General features: G+C 38.1%; 1 pseudogene; it reads right to left on the reverse strand.

Annotated features, from left to right (window-relative positions):
• Nucleotides 1–2,850: 2,850 nt before the first annotated feature.
• Nucleotides 2,851–5,908, reverse strand: LOC125922410 (40S ribosomal protein S6-like; annotated as a pseudogene).
• Nucleotides 5,909–8,303: the final 2,395 nt, after the last annotated feature.

Raw genomic sequence — 8,303 nt, forward strand, 5'->3', positions numbered from 1 at the left:
TAATTTGTTCCCATAGCCCAGGGTTTTTCAAATTAGGTATTGTTGGCATTTGGGGCCACGTAATTTTTATTGGGAATGGGGGTTCTGTGCTTTTTAGGGTATTTAGCTGCATCCCTGGCTGTTACTCAGTAGATGCCCAAAGCAAACCATCCCCTCCCCCACCTTATGATAATCAAAAATGTCCCCAGACATTGTCAGATGTCCCCTGGAGGCAAAATTACCCCTGGCTGAGGATCACTGAGGTAGCTCCAGGAGGTCAACAAAGGTTCTGCTGATTTGCTGGTTCCCAGCTGTAGTGCCCCCTTGGCAAGTCCATATTCTCAGCTTCTCATCTTCTCTGGAACCTCCTTATCCTGATTGGTTCAGCACTTCTGATGTCTTTAAATGGATGTTTAAAAAATTTGGCTTGTCTGGTAGCCTCTGTCACCATTTTGTTCTGCTGAAAGAAAGATATTCTGCTAATATTTAGAAACACAATTCCAAGGAAATATCTTTTAATATTATTATTTTGCTAGTTAGTTATATTATTTTTCCTTTATTCTAACTACTGATCATCAAGCTTCAGCTCATAGGCCAAATACAGCTCTTGCCTGTTTTGGAAATAAAGTTTTATTACGACACAGGCACACTATTACTTACAGATTATCTGTGGCTGCTTTTGTACTAAGACTGCAGAGTAGTCACCACAGAGAGCTAAGGCCCTCACTTCACAGTTTGCCAACGCTTGCTTGAATACCTTGAAGGTAGGAACCAAGAGCTTGTGTCTCTAGTGTCTAATATATTGTAGCCAAATGACTGCAGTTTTGAATTTTCTTAAATTAATCCAAAAATATACATGGAACTCAATAATTTTCTTCTAAATGTCTAAAGGCAATGAAAGATGTCACCATATTTGTCTACATTATTATGTGTTGTTTAAATCAAATGGCATGATTGGTTAAAGAATAATGCCAAAGGTTTATTTTAAGAGTAGAGACCCAGTTCCTGGATGTGCCCATTGTTTTATTTTTTTTTGTTTTCAGTCATAGACCACCCTTTTCACTATCTATGTTACAAAAAATATATATATTATTTGTGGAGTGCCTGGGTGGCTCAGTCGGTTAAGCATTCAACTCAATTTCCGCTGAGGTCATGATCTCATGGTGTGTGAATTCAAGCCCTTGCTGATAATGCAGGACCTGCTCAGGATTCTCTCTCTCCCTCTCTCTCTACCCCTCCCCCACTTGTGCTTTCACTCTCTCTCAAAATAAATAAATAAACATTACAAACAAAGGAAAACAGTTTCATCAAAAATAAATATATTATTTGTTACAAGGAGAATAGGACAAAGTGAATAAATTCTTCAGTATGAATCAGTCATTTCTACAGAATTTTTAAAAACTGTATTTATCAAAGGTGGTCATTTACTTCCTTCTTCAATTAACAGAACAGTTCCACATTCATCTTTTATATGATGCATGGTACACGTTTTCTCTGAAATTCTTCTGAACAATATAATAATTTATATTTGATATATTTGATAATGTATTACTTAATAAGAATGTCTTCTATGTAGTTTCCTTCAAGAGTAGATAGCCTTTGAAACAGCTACCTTTTTCTTTCCTTCTTTCACAAAAAACGAAATAAAGGTAATTAGTATAATAGTAGCTCACAAATGGACTCACGAACCAAAGAAAGGAAATTATTTACTAAGATTTACAAGGTTGCTGAGATTAGTTGTCCTTGGACCAAAATATTAGTGTTGTTGTATATACATTTGTTACCTGTATGGTTCCACTTAAAAATCTTGTAATTCTTATTAATGATTTCTTCTACTAATTTTTAGTGATTAATATTATTAGTTGGATGTGATCCTAAATTCATTTTGCATCTTGAATATTAACATTTGTGTATTTGTCATTCCATTAATTCTGTGAGAAAAAAGCACATTTGCCATACTATAAATCTTATCAGTCTTTGAGCAAAAGTTACTTAAAACTCTGAGACAGTGTTATTTATGATTTTGGGTTGTACCTGGGTAGTATCTATCATTTATTTACTCATCTCCTGAGTGCTATTGGTAACCCTTAATGATTTACATCCCAGAGTTTCCTTAGCTAAAGCAATTTTATAAAGAAACTAAAGAGTTTGTTTTTGAAATCGATGGTTATACTAACTAGAAAGCATGCCTCTGCTTTACAGGGCTTAAAACAAAGTGTCTTGCATCATTCGAACATCTGGATTTCATTTCTTGTTAAAGCAGTATAAGATGGATTTGGAAAGAATGAAGTGAAATCAGTTCTAATGATCATTATCTTAATTTTGGACTGAAAATTTCCCTGCAAGTCAGGCTCTGTCATGTTTAACTTTGAATGTGCACTTCATAGGAATAAAAGTTGCAGTGACCTAATCCACTCCAATGCTCCCTCTGACTTTAAAAAACTACGTAATGAAACATTGTGGAGTAAGAGACATAATCTTACTTGAAATTTCTGTGCAATGGCTCTGTTGGATTTCACATTTATATTTTTCATTGCCTGTACTTGCTAAAAATACTTTATTCCTCCAAAAGTACAGTACACTTGCTCTAGATTTTATAGCTTTTTAAATTGATTATCTAAATTTAGGTAATTCTTGGATTTTTAAAAAGCATTAATAAATGAGATACCTCAGAAAGAATGTGTTTGAGGTTTCTCATGTGTGCATTAAATTTTCCTGTAATGATAACATAACATTTTTAAACCATCAATCTATGCAAATGTTCATGCATGTTTATGCATGCCCTTCAAAAATTTTTTCCTTTCTTAATTTTATTTTTGATGTCTGATCTTATTTATTTGTTACTCTTTAAAAAAATCTCATTTTTTTTTTATTGGACTCAGACTTAGAGGTAGAAGCTCTCAGAGAAGACAGCCCCTGTCTCTTGGCAATCTGTTCCAGGCATTTTTCTTCGGCCTCCTTCATTCTCTTGGCCAAAAGTTTGGCATATTCTGCAACCTCGTCCTTATTTTTCTTAGTACGCTGTTTCTTTAGAGGAATACACCAACATTTATGCTGGAGGACACGTGGAGTAACAAGATGTTGAATCTTGGGTGCTTTGGTTCTAGGTTTCCTACCTTCTTTGTTTAGGGACTTTTCACAACATACTGGTGAATATCATCTTTAGAAAGACTGACAAGGTTGTGGATTCTGCTAGCTCTTTTGGGCCCCATGAGACAAGGCATAGTAGTATCAGTAAACCCAGGAATATCCTTCTCCCCCTTTTTTTTCTTTTTACAATGACCAAGTTGAGCACGGTGAGATTGGCATCCACAATGCAACCCCAAAGAGATTCATGCTTTCTTTCCCAAATGCCCCCCATCCCCTCCCAGTCCTCCTTGGTCTGTAGCAGGAATGCCTCTTACTCAGCAGTAGTCGGACAGGGCCATGGGTCACAACCCTCTGCTTCATGGGGAAGCCTTGTTTGTCATTGCCACCACAGATTCAGCCCACAAAACCCTTCCAGTCTTCACCTAGAGCATCAGCAGCCATGGCCGTTCACTTCTCACGAAAGATATGAAGTTTGTGTTCCTTGTCCACTTCAATGAGTTTTGGGCAGCCAGTAGCTGAGAAAAGAGATGCTCTGCTTCATCCTGAAGCAGGCTACTGCCTCCGAGGTGCCACGAAAAAGAGCTCAAAAAAACTTTCCTTACATTTTTTTGAAATTCTATAAATGCTTGACAGGTGACTTTCTCAAACATGACTTTAAATTTTTTATTTTTGGGGTGCCTGGGTGGCTCAGTCTGTTACGCTTCTGTTCAGGTCATGATCTCACAGCTCATGAGTTCAAACCCAGCATCGGGCTCTGTGATGACAGCTCAGAACGTGGAGCCTGCTTCAGATTCTGGGTTTCCATCTCTCTGCCCTCTCCTGCTCACACTCTGTCTCTCTGTCTCTCTCTCTAAAGAATAAATAAACATTTAAAAATTTTTAAGATTTTCTTTTCTTTTTTTCTTTTATTTTTTTAAAGTAGGCTTCACACCTAACTTGGGGCTTAAACTCACGACCGTGAGATCAAGAGTTGGATGCTCTACTGAGGCACCCAGGTACCCCAAAAAGTTATTTTAAAAACTGCTTTTTAATTAAAAATGGAAAGAAAGACTTTTCAAAAACATTTAAAATTGTTGCAGAGAAGGAATTTTTCATATATGATGGTCCTATTCCCAGTAATCCTAACCATTACTAGTTTCAGCACTAAAAAGGAAGAAAAAGATAGGAAGAGTAGAGCTAGAGATATGATAAGAGACCTGGAAATTTTATTTCAAATGACAAACTTCTCCTGGAAGTCAGAGCTCTTAGATGCTGGCATAATTACACAGATTGAAAAGAAGGAAAATGGAAGGAATTGCTATCCTTAGATATTTTTAAGGCCAGATCTGGCAAAGCACTGGAAAACAAAATTCAGGAAAATACCCAGAATGTGTTGTCAGGGCAATGGCCTAAGTAACTTCCATATAATTTCTCTCTGTGTACCACTGATGTGAGAAGAGGGCTCTGGAGTTTGGTTTGCTCTCTCACTGATTTCAGTGTGACCTTAGGCAATTTATTTGATCTGACTGCCAGTTTTCCCTCTCTCCAGAGAGTTTAGAAAATGACACATACTTGGTGGGGCTTAATGTTTGTAACCACTTCAAGATTTCAAAGAGAATATTTTCATGATGGAAAAAGTATTGTTCTTTGTCACTCTATGTGTTGGTTTACGAAAGTTGAAACCTGGAATTAAAGTCCAAACCAGGTTTAATATGTTAGTTTAAGACTGCATTTACTGTGTTTCCATTGCATTCAATGTATTTCTATGCAATTTCATTCCATGTGTATTTACTGAGGAGCCGCTATTGCTTTCCAAAAAACTCAAAATCTTGGGCCCATAGAAATTGGTTCATTGACCATGTTGGAAGTCCACAGGGTTCTCTTGCTTGCAGAGCAGAAAAAGAATCCCCCAAGTCCCTTTCTGGTTTAGCAATTTCATTAAATCTGGATGTGATGCACAGTGGAAGATAGTATAGTCGCCCCATCAGCAAATATATACTATTTGAGATGCTAGAGAATTAGGAGAACCGAAATGAAATCCCAGTCATGGATGAAACCAGGTTCTCTCTCAGGAGTTCATTTCACAGTTCTGCTGAAGAGTATAATAATATTTCTACTACTTCATGTTCTTCTGAGAAACCTGAAAGATAATGAATTGGGAAAATGTCCTTAATCAAAAAATTAATGAATCACTACGAATTATAATAACAACCAAAATACCGAGTGCCTCCTGTATTCCAGTACAGTGATAAGCATCAATTTGCCTCATCATTTCTTACAGTGCATGTAATTTTTTCTACACATGAGGAAACAGAGGCCGAGGAGCCACAGTAACCAGCTAGTGAGGGTGGGGTGTGGTGGGGGCAGAGCCAGGACACAAACCCAGGCCTGTCTAATTCCAAAGAGGTATGAAAAGTCATGAATTCCGGTCAACTGAACATATGGTCCTCAAACACAGTAGTGGCCATTTTACTTTCTCTTTCCTCAGTTATTGCTAGCTGCCTTGTAAGTAATTATCAATTTTCCAGGAAATTCCTCACTTTTGTGGGAAGCCTATTGCACTGACCTGCAATGGAAAGCTATTTCCTTCCAAAACCTGTCAGCTAAGGCATCTGTGTTCCCATCCAGAAAGATCCACCTTAGATAGCCAAGGGAGATGTTAAAGGAAAGGTTTAGGAAGCAGTTACTATATGCCAGGCACTTTTTTAAAAAATAGATGTTTAAAAATGTTTCGCTTATTGCTAGAATGACTTTGAAAGAGAATACCAAGGTTCAGGAGAGAAAATGATGCATCCAAGGCTGGGCAGTAAATAGCAGCAAAGCTGGGGTTTAAAGTCACATCAAGCCCCTGACTCTTCATCGCCTCCTCATGACAAAAAGCTTTCTGCTGAAGTAGCCAACCCCATGCCCACAACTTTATTGTTCTTCATAGCACTTGTCCCCATCTGACAGAATATAGGTTGTCTTTATTGTCTGCCCTACCTACTGCAATATGAGCTTCTAGAGGGCATGGGCCTTGTCTGACTTGTTAATTTCCATGTCCCTCCTGCCTAGAACAGTGACTTAAATAAATAATAAACATTTTTTGCATGAATAAATAAATTAAGGCAGGTTTTAAAAACCAGGGTAGATACCAAGCTTGTGACAGGTTGATAGAGTATGGTTTAGTCTGGAAAGCCTTACTTTGATACAAGAAAATGCAGCAATTTGAATCTATTTTTGCTTAATAGGTTAAAAGTGATTCCTAACTTAAACTACGACCCATATTTAAAATTTGTCTTCAATATAAAGTTTCACTTAGGAACCCCCTTAGTATTATTTATTTATCAGGCATTATTAATACTACTATTGAAACTTCTAGGCATTTTGACATTATAAATGTAAGCGTATCCATTTTTAATATTATTAATTTCCAGAAGCCTAAGGGCAAAGCAGATATTTTAATTCATTTTGTGAAGCTTTGAAGTAGAAGAGGAGATGGAAAAATTGATGAAAAATGAAAAGATCAGAAGAGGGACAGCTAAGTTATGAAAATCAAAAAAGTGTTTGTTTTATCTATTTAAAAAAGCCCCACACAAATTAGCTAACTCCCACAAACATATCAAAATTCAGATAAATAATACATATATATTTAATATGAAATTTATTGTCAAATTGGTTTCCATACAACACCAGTGCTCATCCCAAAATGTGCCTTCCGCAATACCCATCACCCACCCTCCCTCCCTCTCACCCCCCCATCAACCCTCGTTTGTTCTTAGTTTTTTAAGAGTCTGTTATGCTTTGGCTCTCTCCCTCTCATAAATAATATTTTTATTAACTATGACACACCTCTTTTTCCCCTACTTTTCTTCCTTGAATGTTCTTTGATCTCCTCTCTGTATGACAAAAATTTCATGATACCATTTTTTTCTATTAACATGTAGCATAGTTAACCGATAGCAGTTTTTATTATTGGTAATTGGGTTGCACACAACATGGGACTTCTCATACAGAACTAATCACTGTAATATGGCTACAAGTTTGTGCCCATAAACATAAGAGTTCTAATAAATTCTGTTTTTTATAATAGCCGTGGAGAATGTATGGTGCATTTATAATGTGTGTGCTGCATTATCTGGCATATTTCTGGAAGGGGGCACCTTTGCATTTGAGTAGTCATCAATAAGAAATGAATTCTTCCCTGGCAAGTCTTATATTTAGCTATGGGAAGAGTCTTCCACAGACTAGTTTGTGGCGCTGTACATTTCAACCTGTTTTCCTCTACTACACAAATACATAGTGTCAGCACCCTAGTATGGGCTGATGCTATGATAGGACCTCTGGCCCTGCCCTTTAATGTTGTCACACCAGGCTAATGGACACAGCACATGGTGGGACTATGCCTGGAAGCTATTCATTCCTATGCTGGGCAGCTGGCAATAACTTCACATGAATGTGGTTGTGAAGCACATGAACATATTTCATGAAACCCAAGCTCAACAAATCCCCACCTCGTCTTCCCTTTAGCTGGATTCCAGAAAGGCTCATGGCTCCTCCACCATTACTTGCAGGGGAAGTTGGAGCGAAAAAGACAACCATCTTAACCGAATTTGGTTGAAGTATTTTACCTTGGCAAATTTTACAGCGGCATATGAACATGTAAACACATTGCTGGTGTTCCTTCCAGAGACTTGGAAGGGATCCCAGAAGGGAGGGGTCATGAGCTTGAGGTTCACTAACTTCATATTACATTCTCCAGTAATGGGCACACATCTACTACAGTTCAGCTACACTAACCTTCATCTCTTTTTTGTACAAAAAGCATATTCTGCCTTTCCTGCCTCTCTTCCAGTCAAATCCTTATTTGTGTCTCAGCTCTGGGAGGTTTTTCTGATCTCCTGTGTGTATTACTCCCCTTACTCTCTGCCGAATCATCCCGTTCTCTCTTCTTAGCCTCTATTTCTCTCTGAAGCTATTTTGTTTATGTACTTATTATCTGGCTTCTCTGGTAAAATGTGGGCTCCGTGAGAGCAGGAATGTTGTCTGGGATGCTCACAAAAAATCATTTGAATGAATGAACTATAAGCTTAAAAATGTGTATCTTTGGGGCGCCTGGGTGGCGCAGTCGGTTAAGCGTCCGACTTCAGCCAGGTCACGATCTCGCGGTCCGTGAGTTCAAGCCCCGCGTCGGGCTCTGGGCTGATGGCTCAGAGCCTGGAGCCTGTTTCCGATTCTGTGTCTCCCTCTCTCTCTGACCCTCCCCCGTTCATGCT

The sequence above is a fragment of the Panthera uncia genome, chromosome B1 (assembly GCF_023721935.1).
Source record: "Panthera uncia isolate 11264 chromosome B1, Puncia_PCG_1.0, whole genome shotgun sequence".
NCBI classification, from domain to species: Eukaryota; Metazoa; Chordata; class Mammalia; order Carnivora; family Felidae; genus Panthera; species Panthera uncia.